The following is a 19,382-nucleotide window of genomic DNA, read 5'->3' on the forward strand; positions in this document are numbered from 1 at the left end:
AAAAAAAAAAAAAAAAAAAAAAAGATCATGACCTGGACCGAAACTAAGAGTCCCACCCTTAACCGACTGAGCCACCCAGATGCCCCCTGCCTGTTCTACATTTTTAAAAAATAATAATAAACTACATTCATTCCCTGTAAAAAAAAAAAAAACAGATTTACTTTTCCCTTTTTCACTTATTTTGTCTTTATTTCTGCTATGCTCTTTAGTATTTCTTTTTTTCTATTATGTCTTGACTTAGTTCTTATTTTTTCTATTTCTTTTATGTGTATAGTTAGGTTGTTTATTTGAGATCTTTCTTCTTTTTTTGAAGTAGATTTGTATTGTTAGAAACCTCTGTCATAGATACTATATGTTTGCACGTATAGGAGGATTAGGAGGAACTTAAAGGAGGGCCATGGAGGAGAAAAAGGGGAAAAATAGTGGAGGAGATGGAGGGAGGCAAACCATGAGAGACTCTAGAATGCAGAGAACAAACTGAGGGCAGATGGAGGGGAGTGGGGGGGGGTGATGGGCAGGGAGGAGGGCACTTATGGGGATGAGCACTGGGTGTCATATGGAAACCAACTTGACAATAAACTATTAAAAAAATTTCTTATGTTCTTTCTAAAGTGCTATCCCTCCCCTGCCCCATTCCACGTGCTTCTGGAGGGCTGATTGCTCTGGTTCGAGAGAGGGACAGGCACCTGGACCCGATCAATCAATGTGCTCAGTTGATCAGAGAGGCACATGACCCAACTACACTCACTGATCAGCTAGAGGCATGTGACCCTGTCTGGTCCTACCAGAGCCAATTCCTATATTATTTTTAAAAAATAGATTTTTTGGGGAGGCACCTGGGTGGCTCAGTTGGTTAAACATCCCACTTCGGCTCAGGTCATGGTCTCACAGTCTGTGAGTTCGAGCCCCGAGTCAAGCTCTGTGCTGACAGCTCAGAGCCTGGAACCTGCTTTGGATTCTGTGTCTCCCTCTCTCTCTGTTCTTCCCTCACTCATGCTCTGTCTCTCTCTCCTTCAACAATAAACACTAAAAAATTTTTTTAAAAATAATTTTTTTTTTAAAGAGCAGTTTTAGATTCACAGTAAAACTGAGTGGAAAGTACAGAGTTCCCATGTTAGCCCTCCCCCTCCCACACACACATTTTCCTTGCTATCAACATCCCTTACCAGAATGGTATGTTTGTGCGATCAGTGAACCCACATGGATACATTATTATCAAGCAAAGTCTGTAGCTAACATTAGAATTCACTTTTTTTTAACATTTAAGTTTTTCATTTTTAAAAAATGTTTATGTATTTATTTTTGAGACAGAGAGAGCACAGGGGAGGGACAGAGAGAGCACAGGGGAGGGGCAGAGAGAGAGGGAGAAAGAGAATGCCAAGCAGTCTCTGCGCTTAGCGCAGAGCCCGACTCAGAGCTCAAACCCACGAGCTGTGAGATGGTGACCTGAGCTGAAATCAAGAGTCAGACACTTAACAGACTGAGCCACCCAGGCGCCACCAGAGTTCACTCTTGGTGTTGTAGATTGTATAGGTTTGGACAAATATGTAATAATATGTATCTACCATTACAGTATCATACAGTCACTTCGCTGCCCTAAAAGTCCCCTGTACTCAACCGATTCATTCCTTTCCCCCAGCCTCTGGCAGCCACAGATCTTTTTACGGTCTCCAGAATGTTTTAGCTTTTCCAGAATGTCATATTGTTGGAATCATACAGCAAGCCTATTCATTGGCCTCTTTCACTTAGTAATATGCCTTTAAGATCCCTCCATGTCTTCTCATGGCTTGATAAGTCATTACATTTCATTTATTTGTTTCCTTTTTTGAGAGAGCGCAAGTGGGGGGGGGGCGGCAGAGAGAAGGGGACAGAGGAAGCAGGCTCTGCGCTGACAGCAGTGAGCCTGGCGTGGGGCTTGAACTCACAACTCATGAGAACCTGAGCCAATCGGACGCTTAACTGACTGAGCCACCCAGGCAGGCACCCCGAGTCATTTCACTTCAGTGCTGAATAATTTTACTCCACCGTATGGATATAACACGTTCACTTGCCGAAGGAAACCTTGGTTGCCATGATGTTTTGGTAATTATGAATAAATATGCTTTAAATATCCGTGTGCAGGTTTTGTGTAGACGTACATTTCAACTAATTTGGACTTAACCAAGGAGGACAATGTTTGGATCGTATGGTAAAAGTATGCTGAGTTTTGTGAGAAGTTGCCAACTGTCTTCCAAAGTGGTTAAACCATATTTGCATTCCTGCCAGGAATGCATGAAAGTTCCTGCCCCGCTTCCTGGCCAGTATTTGGTGTCAGTGTTTCTGATTGTAGCCATTCTAGTAGCCGTGCCGTGCAGAGATATTTACTTATGGCTTTAGTTTGTATTTCCTTGATGACATATGATATAAAAAGCGTCTCCTCGTATATTTGCCGTCTGTATATAAAAAGTTTTTAACATTCTTATTTACTATTGAGAGACAGAGCATGAGCAGGGGAGGGGCAGAGAGAGGGAGAGGCACAGTATCTGAAGGAGGTTCCAGACTCTGAGGTGTCAGCACAGACCCCGATGCGGAGCTCGAACTCACAAACCATGAGATCATGACCTGAGCCAAAGTTGGAAGCTTAACTGACTCAGCTACCCAGGCAACCCACCATCTGTGTATCTTCTTTGGAGAGGTGTGAGTCCAGGTCTTTTGCATGTTTTTATTTTTATTTTTTCATGTTTATTTATATTTGAGAGAGAAAGAGAGTGCGTGTGAGTGGGAGAGGGCAGAGAGAGACGAGACAGAATCTGAAACAGGCTCCAGGCTCTGAGCTGTCAGCACTGAGCCAAATGCAGGACTTGAACTCGGGAGCCATGAGATCATGACCTGAGCCGAAGCTGGATGCTTAACCCACTGAGCCACCCAGGCGCCCCTTTTTGCATGTTTTTAAAATCTGGCTGTGGGGCGCCTGAGTGACTCAGTCAGTTAAGCTTCCAACTTCGACTTCGGTCATGGTCTCACTGTAGGTGAGTTCAAGCTCCACCTTGGACTCTCTGCTGTCCAGTGCAGAGCCTGCTTCAGATCCTCTATCTCTCTCTCACTCTCTCTTTCTCTCTCAAAGATACATAAATAAACTTAAAAGAAATAAAATCTGATTGTTAGTTTTCTTACAGTTGGGTTTTTAAGAGTTCTTTGTATATTTTGGATAATAGTCTTTTGCTGCATACAGCACTCCCCCTTTCTCTGCAGTTCGACTTTCCCCGGCTTCAGTTACCTAAGGTCAACCTCCTTCAGGAAGCAGATGGTCCTCCTTCTGATCCATCCTTAGAAAGTCAATAGTAGCCTAACGTTATGTACAACAGCCAGGACATTCACCTCACTTTTATGGTCTCACATCACCACAAGCAGAAAGGTGAGTGCAGCCCCATAAAATATTTTGAGAGAGAGACCACATTCAATAACTTTTATTACAATATATTGGTATAATCGACCCATATTATTATTAGTTGTTGCTGTTCATCCCTTGCTGTGCCTAGTTTATAAATGGAAATTTCTCATACGTACGGGAAAAACATGGTATATATAGGGTTCAGTGCTACGTGTGGCTTTAGGCATTCGCTGGCAGGCTTGGAAGGTATCCCTTGTGGATAAGGGGGGGGGAGGGGCTAGTGTGTGTCTTTGGTAACTGTTTTGTCCCGGGCTGTAGGTTGTCTTCTTGTTCCCTTGACAGTTCCCAAACTTGTGGTGGATCGTCCGGGAAAACAGTACTCTGTCTGCCGAGGTCGCTGAGAAGATGCAATAGAAGCCAGCAGCTGCTGGTGGCCATTTTATAACCACAGAGGAGAGGCAGCCTGAGCCTGGAGTCAAGAAATAGATCAGAATAGACAGCTCACAGGCAGAAAAGGGACAAATGGCTCATAAGCATATAAAAATAAGACCAACGCTTAGGAGAAATGAATTTAAAGTGATAAAGCGGCATTGCCTTTTCACCTATCAGACTTTCAAAATGAAAAAAAAATTGTAATGCAATGGGTTGCTTAGTGTGCGAGGGGTGGGGTGGGGACGGTGCTGTCAGTTAGACTCAGGTTTGGAATATCAGTCACAGACAAGTGGCAAAGTGGTGACTTAAGTGAGATAGAAGTATATTTCTTTTATGATGTAAAAGACGGCTGTAGGTCATCCAATGAGAGCTGGTACTGTGGGTGCATTTTCCTCGGGGACCTGGCTTCTGTCTGTGTGCCTGCTTTATCTAGCACTCCGTTCTTAAAGTCACACGACTCACAATATTGGCTGGAATACCCTCTGTCACATCTGCATCCCAGGCTGCTGGTGGATACAGGGAGAGAACGAGAAGAGCACACGCTGTCCCTTCTGGAAGACCCCTCCCCCACTCGCTTCCATCTCATTGGTTAGATTCAGTCACGTGACTATACCTAACTGCAAGGGAAGCTGGGAAATTCAACTTTTATTTCAAGTGGCAATATACTAGAATAGAAATTGGAGTTCTGGTAATATGAAAAAAGACACACACACAAAAGATGTTAGGAAGTGAGTAGGTATTCTCATACCCTATCAGCAGTAGTGTAAATTGGTGTAACCTTTCTATCCTTCCCTGTTGCTTTTCAAAAAATTGCTTCCTTTGGGACTCTTGATTTCGGCTTAGGTCTTGATCCCACCATTTGTGAATTCGAGCCCGGAGTCAGGCTCTGAGCTGAAAGCACGGAGGCTGCTTGGGATTCCCCTTCCCCGCTGGCTCCCTCTCCCTCTCTCTCTCTCTCAAAATAAATAAATATCTTTTTAAAAATTTGCTTCCTTTAGGGGCGCCTGGGTGGCTTAGTCGGTTGAGCGTCCGACTTTCGCTTGGGTCATGATCTCGCGGTTCGTGGGTTCGAGCCCCGTGTCGGGCTCTGTGCTGACTGCCAGCTCAGAGCCTGGAGCCTGTTTCAGTCTGTCACTCCCTCTCTCTCTGACCCTCCCCTGCTCACGCTGTCTCTCTCTCCCTCCTAGAAATAAATAAAAATATTTAAAAAAATTTTTGCTTCCTTTGGTTGCTACCCCCCTCAGGAAACTGAGGCAACAGATGAAATCGCTCAGCCAAGGACATTGTATTAATCAGGTTTCTTGACAGCAAGTGACAGAAACCCACATCAAAGTGTGAGAATTCATAGGCTCATGTGACCGCAAAGGTCATAGGTAGCACCAGGTTCAGGCCTGGATGGATCCAGACGGTGAGTCAGAAGTCTCTCCTCCTCTCTTAGTTGATCTCCTGTGTGTCACCTTCATCCTTAGAAGGCAGCGAAGCTCACCACTGGGCCACCCGCACCGCACTTGCACCTTTCACAAGCCTTCCCCAGACAGTGGCCCAGAGCAGATACAACCCTGCTCCCCATCACATCACGGTTAGAAAAGAGCACTTCTTGTCCGGTATTTCCCGTAAATATCCCAGAACTGACTCTCCCCGGACGGCCTTGGGTCACATGCCCGGCTCTGAGCTGACGACGGGGGCCCGAGATGAGCCGTGCTGATGTCCGGGCAGACCTGAGTCACTTGCTTATTCTCGGAGTGCAAGGATGGGGGTCAGCCCCACTGCAACCAGACAGACCGAGTGGGGGCGGGGACATCCCCCAGGAAGGTTGGAGTGCAGTTTCCAGAAAGCGGAAAAGGTTGCCGGGTAGATGTAAGTATGAACGTCTACTCGTGTCGAGCGGCAAATTTGGGCAGGGCCACCCAGCGGCCCGGGTCCCCAAGTCCTGGTTCGGGTCGCACCGCCGCCTCCCTCGTTCTCTCTGTTGCCTAGGAACTCATTTTTAAGAAATCACAAAATGTAAACACAGACGAAAGGAGAAGTAATCAGAGGAGAATCGCACACGAGGGGGAGGGTTAAGAAGGCCCCGGGAAAACATTCAGCTGGGGCCTTTGTTACCTTATTCACCTTGTCAGAAAGTTTTAAAACCTGATGAATTACATTCCCAAGGACTGAAACAATTTGCAGATGTGATCAGGAAAATGCTGACAGTAATCTCTGGGAAATCGTGGAGATTGGGAACGGCGGGAAGACTGGAGTCAGGCAAATGTATAAAGTTTTCATGTTTATTTATTTTTTGAGAGAGAAAGAGCGAGAGAGAGAGTGCGCTCAAGCAGGGGAGGAGCAGAGAGAGGGAGGGAGAGAGAAATCCCAAGCTGGCTCTGTGCTGACGGCTTCCAAGCAGGCTCCATGCTCAGCTTGGAGCCTTCCTGGGACTCCATCCCCTGACACTGGGATCATGACTAGAGTCGAAACCAAGAGTCGGCCACCCAACCCACTAAGCCACCCAGGCGCCCCTTGTTTACGATGGTTTAGGGAGAAATATGGGGAGGGATACATGGTGATTTGTTAACAGTAGATCTCTAAAGGGTAGGGTTGGGGCATCTGGGTGGCTCAGTCGGTTGAGCATCTGACTCCGGCTCAGGTCATGATCTCACAGTTCGTGGGTTCGAGCCCCGCATCGGGCTCTGTGCTGACAGCTCAGACCCTGGAGCCTGCTTCAGATTCTGTGTCTCCCTTTCTCTCTGACCCTCCCCTGCTCGTGCTGTCTCTCTCTGACTCTTAAAAATAAATAAAAAACATTTAAAACAATTTTTTAAATAAAGGGCAGGGTTAACAAGAGAATGAATGGTCACCTTTTAATTTATTCCCTTCTGTATCATCTGCACTTTTTACCACAAATGTCTTGCTTTTAGAGCCAAAATATTTTATTTTAACCAATATATTTTAAAAAGCAATAACAATATTTCCACCTGAAGAAAAGAAGGCAAGAGGCGCCTGGGTGGCTCAGTCGTTTAAGCGTCTGACTCTTGATTTCAGCTCAGGTCACGATTTCACGGTTCATGGGTTCGAGCCCGGCATCAGGCTCTGCATTTGCGCCCTGCATCAGCTCGGTGCAGAGCCTTTTTGGGATTTTCTCTCTCCCTCTCTCTCTGCTCCTCCCCCACTCATTCTTGCTCTTTCTCTCTCAAAATAAATAAAATTTAAAACTAAAGAAAAGAAGGCGAAATGTCTAGAAAAGGCAAATCCACAAAGCTAAAAAGTGGATTCGTGGCTGCCTGGGGCTGAGGTGGGAACAGGAATTGAAGATAAATAGCTGAGAGGTTTTCCTGAGATGATGAAAACCTGCATTATTTTGAAATACTACGAAAAATCATCGAATTGTTCACTTAAGAGAGGTGAATTTTATGACCTTAACTTATACTGCAATAAAACTGTCTTTAAAAATAGAACTGTCACTAAAAATATATTTTTTTAATTTTAAAAAGGGGGATAAGAAAGGAGGAGAAGAAGCCAGAGGAGAGAAAGATGAACACTGAGTCCAACCAGTCAGTCTGCAGGACTTGGGTTGCAGCTTTTAAAAATGGTATAGATTTGGGGCATCTGCGTGGCTCAGTCAGTTAAGCGTCTGACTCTTGGTTTTGGCTCAGGTCATGATCTCACGGGTTTGTGGGTTCAAGCCCCACATTGGGCCCCACACTGAGCATGGAGTCTGCTTGGGATTTGTTCTCTCTCTCTCTCTCTCTCTGTCCCTCTCCCCCACTCATGCTCTCTCTCTCTTAAAAAAAAAAAAAAAAGGTCATTGTAAACATCAGCTAGATCGCATTGTGCTTATTTTTACTGAACTTTAGGTAACATTGGCTTCCTTCTTCTCTGGATGGTACTACCCCTCGTTTGCCTGTGTAAAGTGTCTTTCACCTTCAATCCTTATAGACCGACTGTAGGAGAAGGAAATGAGGCTCAAGTATGGCCAGTGTCTCCTTTGTCCTGAAGCCATGGGAAGGTGGGATAGAGGGGTGTGTGTGTGTGTGTGTGTGTGTGTGTGTGGTCACCTGCAAATATAGGGTCCTAATACTGTGCTATTTATAACCCGGCTTTGTAAACTTGCAAATATATTCTGGGGACGACTCTGCATCAGTACGTAGACCTTTACCACATTTATTTTAATGATTTTACAGCCGCCCTGTTTGCTTGTGTCATACTTAATTTGAACAAGTTTCTGGGATCATTCTCCCTGACCATGATTCTAAAGAATATATACCAGTGTTTTTCAAATCTCAGCTTTCAATACGTTAGTAGGGTATAAAATTAACTTTCTGGGTCATGACTACTATTTTATTTATAAGCAGACTAGACTAGACCAACATGGAATAGAAAATAATGGTGGCGGGGGGAGGGGGGGCTGGCTGGCTCATCCNAGAGAGCAGGGCAGAGGATCTGAAGCAGGTTCTATGCTGTCAGCACAGAGCCCGATGCGGGACTCGAACTCAAGAACCCTGAAATCATGTCCTGAGCTGAAGTTGGATGCTTAACTGACTGAGCCACTCAGTCACCCCAATAAATAAAACCTTTTAAAGAAAATGATGGAGTGACATAGAAAATACCAGAATACACTAAATGACACACGTTAAAACCAGTACTTTTATTTCAGCATGTGTGTAAACCCGTGTATGCTGGGTCACAGGAAAACATTTATGTTTTACTATGGATCGTTGTCCAAAAGTTTGAAAAATGCAGCTATTGACAGTATTATTATGACCTAACTTTTTACATGAGTCTCTTTTCTCTCATAAACCCAGAACTGAACTTTCAGGAAATCAGGTTATCTTTTTATACCTGTTTTATTGGTGATAAAGTGCTCTTCCCATCATCAAAACAGCAAAACCGGAAAGGTTTGATTTAGTCTTAGTTAAGGCTAAATGTAGTTCTAGGTCACTTTGGTTTTTTGTTAACCAAATAGGTTGAATTTTCAATAAGATATAAAGGGAAGGGGGTTGGGGTCTGTTCTCATCCCGACGGCCTCACTGGCAGAGACAAGGGGAGACCCAGACAGTAGATAAATGTCTTATGAAAGTTTACAGAAGCTCTGGCTTGTCTAACGTTCTTTAAGATGAAGTAAGATGGGGCGCCTGGGTGGCTTAGTCGGTTAAGCATCCGACTTTCGCTTGGGTCATGATCTCGCGGTTCGTGGGTTCGAGCCCCGCGTCGGGCTCTGTGCTGACTGCCAGCTCGGAGCCTGGAGCCTGTTTCAGTCTGTGACTCCTTCTCTCTCTGACCCTCCCCTGCTCATGCTGTCTCTCTGTCTCTCTCTCCTAGAAATAAATAAAAATATTAAAAAAAAAAAAAAGATGAAGTAAGAAAAGGGGCACCTGGGTGGCTCAGCTGGTTAGGCGCTTCGGCTCAGGCCACGATCTCGATCCTGCGGCTCATGGGTTCAAGCACTGCGTCGGGCTCTGTGCTGACAGCTAGGAGCCTGGAGGCTGCTTTGGATTCTGTGTCTCCCTCTCTCTCTGCCCCTCCCCACTCCTGCTTTGTCTCTCTCTCTCTGTCTCTCAAAAATAAATAAACATTTAAAAAAAAGGAAAATGAAGCAAGAAAATTCTCAGGTTTTTTTTGAGTTTCGTGAGCTGTTTAATTTTTGAAAGTCCTCAGGGGCGACAGCTGGCTGGCTCAGTTGGTAGAGCAGGGGACTTTTGATCTCTGGGTGGTGAGCTTAAGCCCCACGGTGGGTGTAGGGTTTACTTAAAAAAAAGAAGAAGAAGTAGTCCTCATGGGATGGTCATTTAATATTAAAGAGCCCCTTCTATTTCTACAAGCATGCAAATGATGACTTTGTTCTTTAGAACAGGGACTAAAAACTGTTTATGTAAAGGGCCAGGTGAATATTTTAGGCTTTTGTGGGTCCTCTTCCTCTGTATCTCAACTCTGCCATTTTTCGGCCCAAAACACAAAGGAATGAGTGTGACTGACTTTCAATTCATTTTTGATGGTGGACATTGAAACTTGAATTTTATATAATTTTCATGTGTCAAAAAATTATTTTTTCAATTTTTTCCCCAAGCATTTAAAACTAAGAAATTGGGGTGCTTGGGTGGCTCAGTCGGTTAAGCCTCCCACTTCGGCTCAGGTCATGATCTCTCGGTTTGTGGGTTTGAGTCCCTGTGTCAGGCTCTGTACCGACAAATAGCTCAGAGCCTGGAGCCTGCTTCAGATTCTGTATCTTCCTCTCTCTCTGACCCTCCACTGCTCACGCTGTCTCTCTCTCTCTCACACACAAATAAATAAAAATATTTAAAAAAAATTTTTTTAAATCAAAACCTATCCTTAGCTCACTGGTTGCACAAAGAATATATGTGCTAGTGAAAGGAATTTGTTCACTTTTTCATTTTTTTAGTATTTATTTATTTAAAATAAACTCTATGCCCAACGTGGGGCTGGACTCACAACCAGGGGTCTCATGTGCCACACTGAGCCAGCAGGTGCCCCAACTTGTTCACTTTTTTAAATTTAAATTTTGGGGGCACCTGAGTGGCTCAGTCAGTTAAGCGTCTGACTTTGGCTCAGGTCATGATCTCACGGATCATGGGTTTAAGCCCCATGTCAGGCTCTGTGCTGACAGCTAGCTCAGAGCCTGGTGCCTGCTTCAGATTCTGTATCTCCCTCTCTCTGACCCTCCCCTGCTCATGCTGTCTCTCTCTCTCTCTCTCTCAGAAATAAATAAAACATTAAAAAAAAAAGTGGGGCACCTGGATGGCTTAGTTGGTTAAGCGTCCGACTTTCGCTTAGGTCATGATCTTACGGTTTGTGGGTTCGAGCCCCGCGTCGGGCTCTGTGCTGACTGCCAGCTCAGAGCCTGGAGCCCGTTTCAGAGTCTGTATCTCCCTCTCTCTCTGACCCTCCCCTGTTCACGCTGTCTCTCTCTCTCCTAGAAATAAATAAAAATATTTTAAAAAAATAAAAAAAATAAAAGTCTCCAAGAAAGAATCCTTCCTGGCCACCACTAGCCTCGGGTTGGTGCTGGCGATCCTTATTATTCCTTGATTTGTAGATCCCTCCAATCTGTCTCCAGCTTCATGTGACCTTCGCCTCTGTGTGTCTGTGCCTCTCTGTCCAAATTACTCTCTTCTTACAAATTGCATTTAGGGCCCACCCTCATCCACTACAACCTCGTTTTAACTTCCTAAGGTATGCAAACACCCCATTTCCAGATAAGGTCACATTCTTAGGTCCCAAGTGGACATGAATTTTGAGGGACACTATTCAATCCAGTAAAGTAGTAAATTTGGTGTCTGCGTACGTTTTACATTACAAAAGAACCATGTTAATCAGACTCATCACTATTTAGATAGCATAGACTCATCTGCTTGTTCAAAATCTTCATGCCCCAGGCCTATTTGCATTCCCAGCCCAACATACAACTCAAATGAAAATGGCAGCTCCAGACATGGACCCCAGTGTTCACAGCAGCACTCTCAACAACAGCCAAAACATGGAAAGAGCCTAAGTGTCCATCAACGGACGAATGGATCAAGAAGATGTGGTTTATCTATACCATGGAATACTACATGGCAATGGGAAAGAATGAAATCTGACCATGTGTAGCAACGTGGATGGACCTTGAGGGTGTTACGCTGAGTGAAATAAGTCAGGCAGAGAAGGACAAATATATGTTTGCATGTGTAGGAGGATTAGGAGGAACTTAACTGAGGACCGTGGGGAAGAAGAAGGGGGGAAATGGTGGGGGAAAGGGAGAGAGGCAAACCATGAGAGACTCTTGAATGCTGAAAACAAACTGAGGACTGATGGATGTGGGGGGAGGGGGGATGGGCATAGAGGAGGACACTTGTGGGGATGAGCACTGGGTGTTATATGGAAACCAATTTGACAATAAACTATTTGTGTAAAAAAAAAAAGGAAAAGAAAAAGAAAATGGCAGCTCCGGGGTGCCTGAGTGCTCACTTGGTTGAGTGTCTGACTTTGGCTCAGGTCATGATCTTGCAGTTCATAAGTTCAAGCCCCACATCAGGCTCACTGCTGTCATCATGGAGCCCACTTCAGATCCTCTGTCTCTCTCCCTCTGCCTTTCCCCAGCTCACATTCTCTCTCTCTCTCTCAAAAATAAGCATTAAAAGAAAATGGCGGCTCCAGCAGATTCAACCCCAAGCACAGTATGTAGCCTGATGTTATCCACAACTGAGTTTTATCCAATGGAAAGCAAGGTTGGGCACTTAGACGGAACTAAGCCTATATTTGATAAATTGAAGTGAAATGTGAGAAGAAGTATCCTCGTAAAACAATGATTGCTAAAATTATTATTTATCATAAAATTATACAACATTTGTGTTTCCTAAGAGCCAGGCACTTTTCTAAGCCCTTTACATGTATTAGTTCCGGGAACCCTTCACAGGTACACGGGAAGAGGCGGAGGTAGGATTTAGACCCAGGCAATCAAACTCCAGGCCACTCTGCTAACCTTCGTGAATAAACTTAAAAGGGAGGGAGGAAGTTTTCCATCTCAGAACTATGTGTTGTTTTGTTTTTTAACTTCCTCTCTTAGATTTTAAAATATGTGACATCATGGGGCGCCGGGTGGCTCAGTCAGTTAAGTGTCTGACTCTGGGTTTCAGCTCGGGTCATGATCTCACGGTTTGTGATTTGAGTCCCACCTTGAACTCTGCACTGACATTCTAGACTCTGCTTGGGATTCTCACTTTCCATCTCTCCGTCCCTCCCCTGCTTGTGTTCTCTCTCTCTTCTCTCAAAATAAAGAAATAAACTTAGGGGCGCCTGGGTGGCTTAGTCGGTTAAGCGTCCGACTTTCGCTTGGGTCATGATCTCGCGGTTCGTGGGTTCGAGCCCCGCGTCGGGCTCTGTGNTGACATTGGGGTGCCTGGGTGGCTCAGTCTGTTAAGCATCCAACTCTTGATTTCGGTTCACGTCATGATCCCAGGGTCATGAGACTGGGCCCTGCATCAGGCTCTGCACCGACACGGTGGAGCCTGCTTGGAATTCTCTCCTTCTCTCTCTCTCTCTCTGCCCCTCCCCTGCTAGCACACTGTCTCTCTCTCTCCAAATAAATAAACATTTAACAAATAAAATAAAATAACTGATACCAAATACAATATACTATTCAGCCTATGATTTTGAGCACTTTCTTCCTTTAAAGGACATCTAAGCTAGCCATCACCCTGGGCTTTTCTTTTCTTTTCTTTTCTTTCTTTCTTTCTTTCTTTCTTTCTTTCTTTCTTTCTTTCTTTCTTTTCTTTCATTTTTTTTATGCTCCACTTCCTCCACACTCTTCCTTTACCCTAAGCTGCTAGTTCAGATCAGGAAGATTACGAAGCNTTTCTTTCTTTCTTTCTTTCTTTTCTTTCATTTTTTTTATGCTCCACTTCCTCCACACTCTTCCTTTACCCTAAGCTGCTAGTTCAGATCAGGAAGATTACGAAGCCATAAATAGCTTTTCTGTGAATTATTCTACAGGAAGTTCAACTTGATCAGATCCTGGCCATCAGCAGCAGAGCAAAAACAAACCAATACTAAACCCAAGGCAGCGTTTCTGCCTCCAGAGAGGAGTGACAAAGTCACATCCAGTTTTTCAACAGAGCCATGCTGTGCAGGGTGTGTTGATCACTGTAAGTAATCGATCAACTCCCCTACTTTTTGCACATCACGCATGACTGGGAGAAACTTGCAGTATCGGTAGTTGAATAACATAGTTAGGTGTTACAAAAAGTTGCCAACTTCAATGCTCGAAAATCTATCACTGATCCATAACTATATTTTCCTTTGCAGATACGATGAACAGCAATACATTTTCAGCATTTATATGGGTTCCTTAAATGAACCCAGCTGACCAGTAGAACATACCCGTTTAACACAAAGACCATGCGATTTACTTACTTTTGTTATTTTTTGAAGACTTACTTACTATATGCTAGGAGGAAGGGAGGAAGACAGGTGTTTGTTTGTTTGTTTGTTTGTTTGTTTTTCTCTTCCCAACATTCAACTGAATGAATGTGCTCCAAGTTGGGACCGTAGCTTCCTTTTTTTTTTGAACCATAACTTTTGAAAGTTACAAGCAGTCATGCAGGCTGGAGAGGCTCTATCATCTAAGAGCTGTGGGAATTTGGGCAAGTTACTTAACCTCTCTGTGCCTCAGGTTCCTCAGCAGCCAGTGGGCAAGACAATAATACCTCTCTTACAGAGACATGATACATAATATGTCATATTATATAAGTATTACATATAGTATGCAAAATACATACTAATACAGTACAGTATGTAGTATATTTAATGACATATGAAAATAGAATACAGAAATATGTATATGCATATGCAAAACACGTGCCTGACAGGGGCACCTGGGTGATTCAGTCGGTTAAGCGTCTGACTTTGGCTCAGGTCATGTTCTCGCAGTTCATGGGTTCAGTCCCCACATGGGGCTCTGTGCCGACAGCTCAGAGCCTGGACCCTGTTTAGGATCCTGTGTCTCCCTCTCTCTCTGCCCCTCCCCTGCTTGCACGATCTGCATCTCTCTCTCAAAAATAAACAAATATTTTTTAAAAACCATGTGCCTGGGATATATAGCAATGGCTCAATTAATGTTTATTATTAGTATATATTATATAATGATTAAACTAATGTACATTATTTGCATTAATTATTGCTATAGTAAGAGCTCTCACAGCAGACCACGGCCTTCTAACTTCTAACTGTATAACTTGTTAGAAATGGATGCTCCCCAGGGCTCCTGGGTGGCTCAGTGGGTTAAGCATCCGACTTCGGCTCAGGTCATGATGTCACAGTGCGTGGGTTCGAGCCCTGCGTCAGGCTCTGTGCTGACAGCTCAGAGCCTGGAGCCTGCTTCAGATTCTGTGTCTCCCTCTCTCTTTCTGCCCCTCCCCCACTTGTGCTCTGTCTCTCTCTCTCAAAAACAAACATTAAAAAGTTTTTTAAAAAGAAAAATAAATAAAAGAAAAAAAGAAACGGACGCTCCCACTGAGGAATGACCTTGTCACAACCACGATGTTCACATGGGTCTTTTATCTCACATCCATATTTTTATCCAAAGGAAAAAGTTTTCCAGACAGACGGCCTTTCAGCAGTCATGTTAATTACTTGGGGTTGAAATATCTACATGTCTGGACCTGCTGCCCATCAACTAGTTGAAAGAGCTCACAGACGAACGCGTCTGTAAGGTATGCAGCTTAGGAGCCATAAAGAAAAAGGAATCGAGTTAACACCATCAGGTTTCCCATTGTAGGCATTTTGATTCTGCTCCTTCAGTTCTCGAAGCACACGCGGGGTCGCAGCGGGGACGGGAAAGGCAGGCTCACTGTGGTGTCAGCAGAGCCCAATGTTAAGAAGAAGGTCGTGAAGTTTAATGCTCCCGAGCATTTCCGGAATAAGGAGACGTGCTGTGGTTTTACAGCCACCTCTAACCTGTTACTTCCACGAGTCACTTAAGCCCCCTGCGCCTTGATCTCAGCCCTGGATCTGTTGTCCCAGAGCACAGTTTCTGGGAGGGAGATTTGCAGATAGACCCTTTGCTGGGAAGTGCTTAACAGCCGTGAAGGGGTGAGGGGGGCAAGGGGGTGTGGAGGGAGAAACTCAATTATGAGACAGTTGCAGTGAAGGCCTCAGTCAGTCCCTGGTGGGGCCATGAAGCTGGGGAGGCCCTCAGAGATGTTCTAAAGTGAGGCTGGGGGCCGGGCCTTTGCATCTCTGCATCAACCAGGCTTTGGTTTCTTTCTCTTTTGTTTTTTTCATGTTTATTTTTTTTTTATTTTTGAGAGAGAGCACACGTGGGGGAGGGGCAGAGAGAGAGAGGAAGACAGAGACTCTAAAGCAGGCTCGGGACTCTGAGCTGTCAGCACAGAGCCGGACACAGGGCTCAAACCCACGACTCGTGAGATCATGACCTGAGCTGAAGTCGGACGCTTAACCGACTGAGCCACCCAGGCACTCCAACCAGGCATTGGTTCTTAATGCAGGGAGGGGGGGCCAATTTTGCCCCCAGAGAACACTTGGCGATGTCTGGAGACATCTTGGTTGTTGCTGCTGGAGAAGGGGTACTAGTGGGCGTCCGATGGGAGAGGCCACCGTGCTGCTAAGCATCCTGCGGTGCCCAGGGCGGTCCCCACAACGAACAAGCCCTGTCCCACAGGGTCAGGAGTGCTGAGGCTTCTCGAGGCGCCTGGGTGGCTTAGTCGGTTAAGCGTCTGACTTTCGCTTAGGTCATATTCTCGTGGTTTGTGGGTTCGAGCCCCGCGTCGGGCTCTGTGCTGACTGCCAGCTCAGAGCCTGGAGCCTGTTTCAGAGTCTGTGACTCCCTCTCTCTCTGACCCTCCCCTGCTCACGCTGTCTCTCTCTCTCTCTCCTAGAAATAAATAAAAATATTTAAAAAAAAAAAAAAGAGTGCTGAGGCTTCTCAAGGATACGGAATGCTCTTGAAGTAGACTCAATCTTAGAGCGGCTTCCTTTAGTGAGGGGCAATTTCTGAAGAATTCACTAGAAATGTGAGTCATCAGCAGCCCCCAAGACTCCGGCAGCTGGGGGAGTGAGTGACCGGTCACTATGTGGACAGCACATCACAGTATCCACTACAGCCTTTTGAAAAGAAATCAACTTTTAACTCTGCAAGTAATACTAGAATCCCATCCCCTTATAAAACTTAGAATGTTCTAGACCAGGGTTTCTCGATGTCGGCCCTATTAGCATTTTAGGCTAGATATCTCTTGGTTTGAAGTCTGCTCTGGGCTCTGAATGTCAAGCAGCGTCCCCGGCCACCACCCATCAGATGCCAGTAGCACTTTTCCCCTCTCCCAGCCTCCTTTGGACAACCAAAAACGTCTGGAGACATTGCCTAATGGCCCCCGGAAGGCGGACTTGCCTCTGATTGAGGGTCATTTTTTCTAGGTAAATTTAAAATAGCCCTTAACTACAATTCTCAATCTGGGGACCCTCCACAGAAGTAACCACTACTGTAAGTTTGCCGTGGATCCTTCCAGAATTCTTAGTATGTATTTACACCAATATGTGCGTGACCATAGAAAATAGTGTGGGGTCTTTTGGGTTTTTTGTTTTGTTTTGTTTTACATAAATATAATCATGTAACCATAGAAAATAGATCACATCTTTGTTCCGTTTTCTTTGGAAAGTGCTTAAATTTTTATTCTGGTCACCACATTTGCCCCACATAGCCCATGTATATTACGAGTTTACTCAGCACTAGAAATGGGCATGTAGCATAGACCCAGATCAATCCACATGAGCCAATCTCCTGGCTATAATTCTTAGGTTAAGGATGGGCACATGGCTCGAGCTAAGCTAATAAGAGGCTAGATTTTCTGGGACATCTAGAAGAGGAATTCTCTATCTCCCTCTTTTTTTTTTTTTAATTTGCCTAATCTTTAAAAAAAATTTTTTTTTAAGTTTATTCATTTTGAGAGAGAGAGAGCAAGTAGGGTAGGGGCAGAGAGAGAGGAGAGAATCCCAAGCAGGCTCCGTGCTGTCAGCACAGAGCCTAATGTGGGGTTCAAACTCACGATCGGTGAGATCGTGACCTGAGCCAAAGGCAGACACCTAACTGACTGAGCCCCAGGTGCCCCTCTATCTTCTCCTTTGAACGTGACTGAAGAGTTACAACTGCTGAAGCCTTGGCAGCCATCTTGTGATCAGGCAGCCATCTTGTGGTCATGGAATTAGAAGCCATCTTTTGTTTCTAGCTGCTGCCATAGGAGACGGAGCAGACAAACTGAAAGGAAACCTTGTGCTTGATGAAATCATCAAGCCCCTGGGGCGCCTGGGCGGCTCAGTTGGTTAAGCGTCCGACTTCAGCTCAGGTCATGATCTCATGGTTCATGGGTTTGAGCCCCACATCCGGCTCTGTGCTGACAGCTCAGAGCCTGGAGCCTGTTTCGGATTCTGTATCTCCATCTCTCTCTGACCCTGCCCTGCTCATGATGTCTCTCTCTCTCAGAAATAAAATTAAAACATTAAAAAATTAAAAAAAAAAAAAAGAAAGAAATCATCAAGCCCCTGATCCAAACCCAACCGGAGGCCCATGTTACCATAGATTTTGCAAGATGATGAATGACTGCCTCCAGTGATCCCTTCACCCGGTCAGTATTAATTACATTTTCTGTTACATTCAACCTAACATACTCTAAATGATCCCACAATCCATAACACGGATATCCCATAATTTATATATGGGATAAAGCATACTTAACTAGTCTCCTATTTTTTACTTTAACCATCCAGACTTTTTTGAATTCAGACTCTTTTCTTTAATGCCTTGGTTTTGGATATTAAACAGATCACTCACATATTCATTCCAAAAACATTATGAAAACTTACTGTTACACTCACATAGATACTGAGAATATCTAAGGGGACAATACCAGACCCCTGCCCTCAGCGAGTTTCAATTCTTATAAGGTAGATAACAAGCAAGTAAAATACCATATGAAACATTACAGCATGAAAAAATATTATAACATAACACTACATCTTATATGATCATGTGACGATAAAGTCTATGGCAAAGTGGTTGGTTTTTACCAGTCATAGTTTTTGGGCCCAAGCTTCATGTAGCTTGAAAGCTCTATTTTCTAGGAGGAATTCATCTCAGAGCTCTCAGTATATATGGCCCTCCTCACGGGAGGAAGATCAAACATGCAGTTACTTAGAGTAGCGTCTGGGTGATGTTTCAGGGTGCGACTATAGGGTTGGAAGCCCCAAAGAGGTGAGATCTCTACGTCAAGCCATCAGACCTTGTTAGTACCCGTGGCCTGTATGAAAGGGAATCGTTTCCTGTTTCCATCTTTCCTTACCTCTGATCACCATCACTAATGAATGTAGCTGAGATGGGTAATTAGAGCATTTCTGGATCAAAGATAGATTGAAGCAAGTCGGGGGTGGGGGGCAAGGCTTTCAAATCAGAAGCCCTGGTGGCTAAGAATGTGGAATGTGGAACCACTGCTCTGTTAAGAATGTGAAGAATGAGGGGCGCCTGGGTGGCTTAGTCGGTTGAGCGTCCGACTTTCGCTTAGGTCATGATCTCGCGGTTCGTGGGTTCGAGCCCCGCGTTGGGCTCTGTGCTGACTGCCAGCTCAGAGCCTGGAGCCTGTTTCAGTCTGTGACTCCCTCTCTCTCTAACCCTCCCCTGATCACGCTGTCTCTCTCTCTCTCTCTCCTAGAAATAAATAAAAATATTTTAAAAAAAAGGAATGTGAAGAATGTTAGCCGTTGCTCTGACGGATATATTTATTATTCAAAAATAAATTAGAAAACATTCAAAAAAAATTTTTAATACTTCAGTTTGCTCTTTTATCTAGAAAACAATTGTGTGATCACATCACTGTCCTTTGAGAGGTCTTGGACCTATGCTTCCCTCCTCATCATTACCACAATTGGTATTATTCAGGCCTTAACTGTTGTTGGTTTGTTGGTTTTTTTAGGAGTCTTTTTTTTTTTTTTAAGAGACAGAGCGTGCAAGCAGGAGGGGAGCAGAGGGAGGGAGAGAGAGAATCCTAAGCAGGCTCCATGCTGAGTATGGATCAATGCAGGACTTGATCCCACGACTCTG

At 44.6% G+C, this 19,382-nt stretch overlaps 1 long non-coding RNA gene across 1 annotated transcript in view; it reads right to left on the minus strand.

The window, feature by feature from the left end:
• Window positions 1–18,706, minus strand: part of LOC144233499 (uncharacterized) — a 31,570-nt gene extending 12,864 nt beyond the window's left edge. Inside the window, exon 1 of the long non-coding RNA XR_013335688.1 lies at window positions 18,628–18,706. This is a non-coding gene — a long non-coding RNA (uncharacterized LOC144233499). The remainder of the gene's footprint in view (window positions 1–18,627) is intronic.
• Between the last annotated feature and the right edge of the window lie 676 nt (window positions 18,707–19,382).

This window comes from Crocuta crocuta, unplaced genomic scaffold (genome assembly GCF_008692635.1).
Source record: "Crocuta crocuta isolate KB4526 unplaced genomic scaffold, BGI_CrCroc_1.0 scaffold71, whole genome shotgun sequence".
NCBI lineage: Eukaryota > Metazoa > Chordata > Mammalia > Carnivora > Hyaenidae > Crocuta > Crocuta crocuta.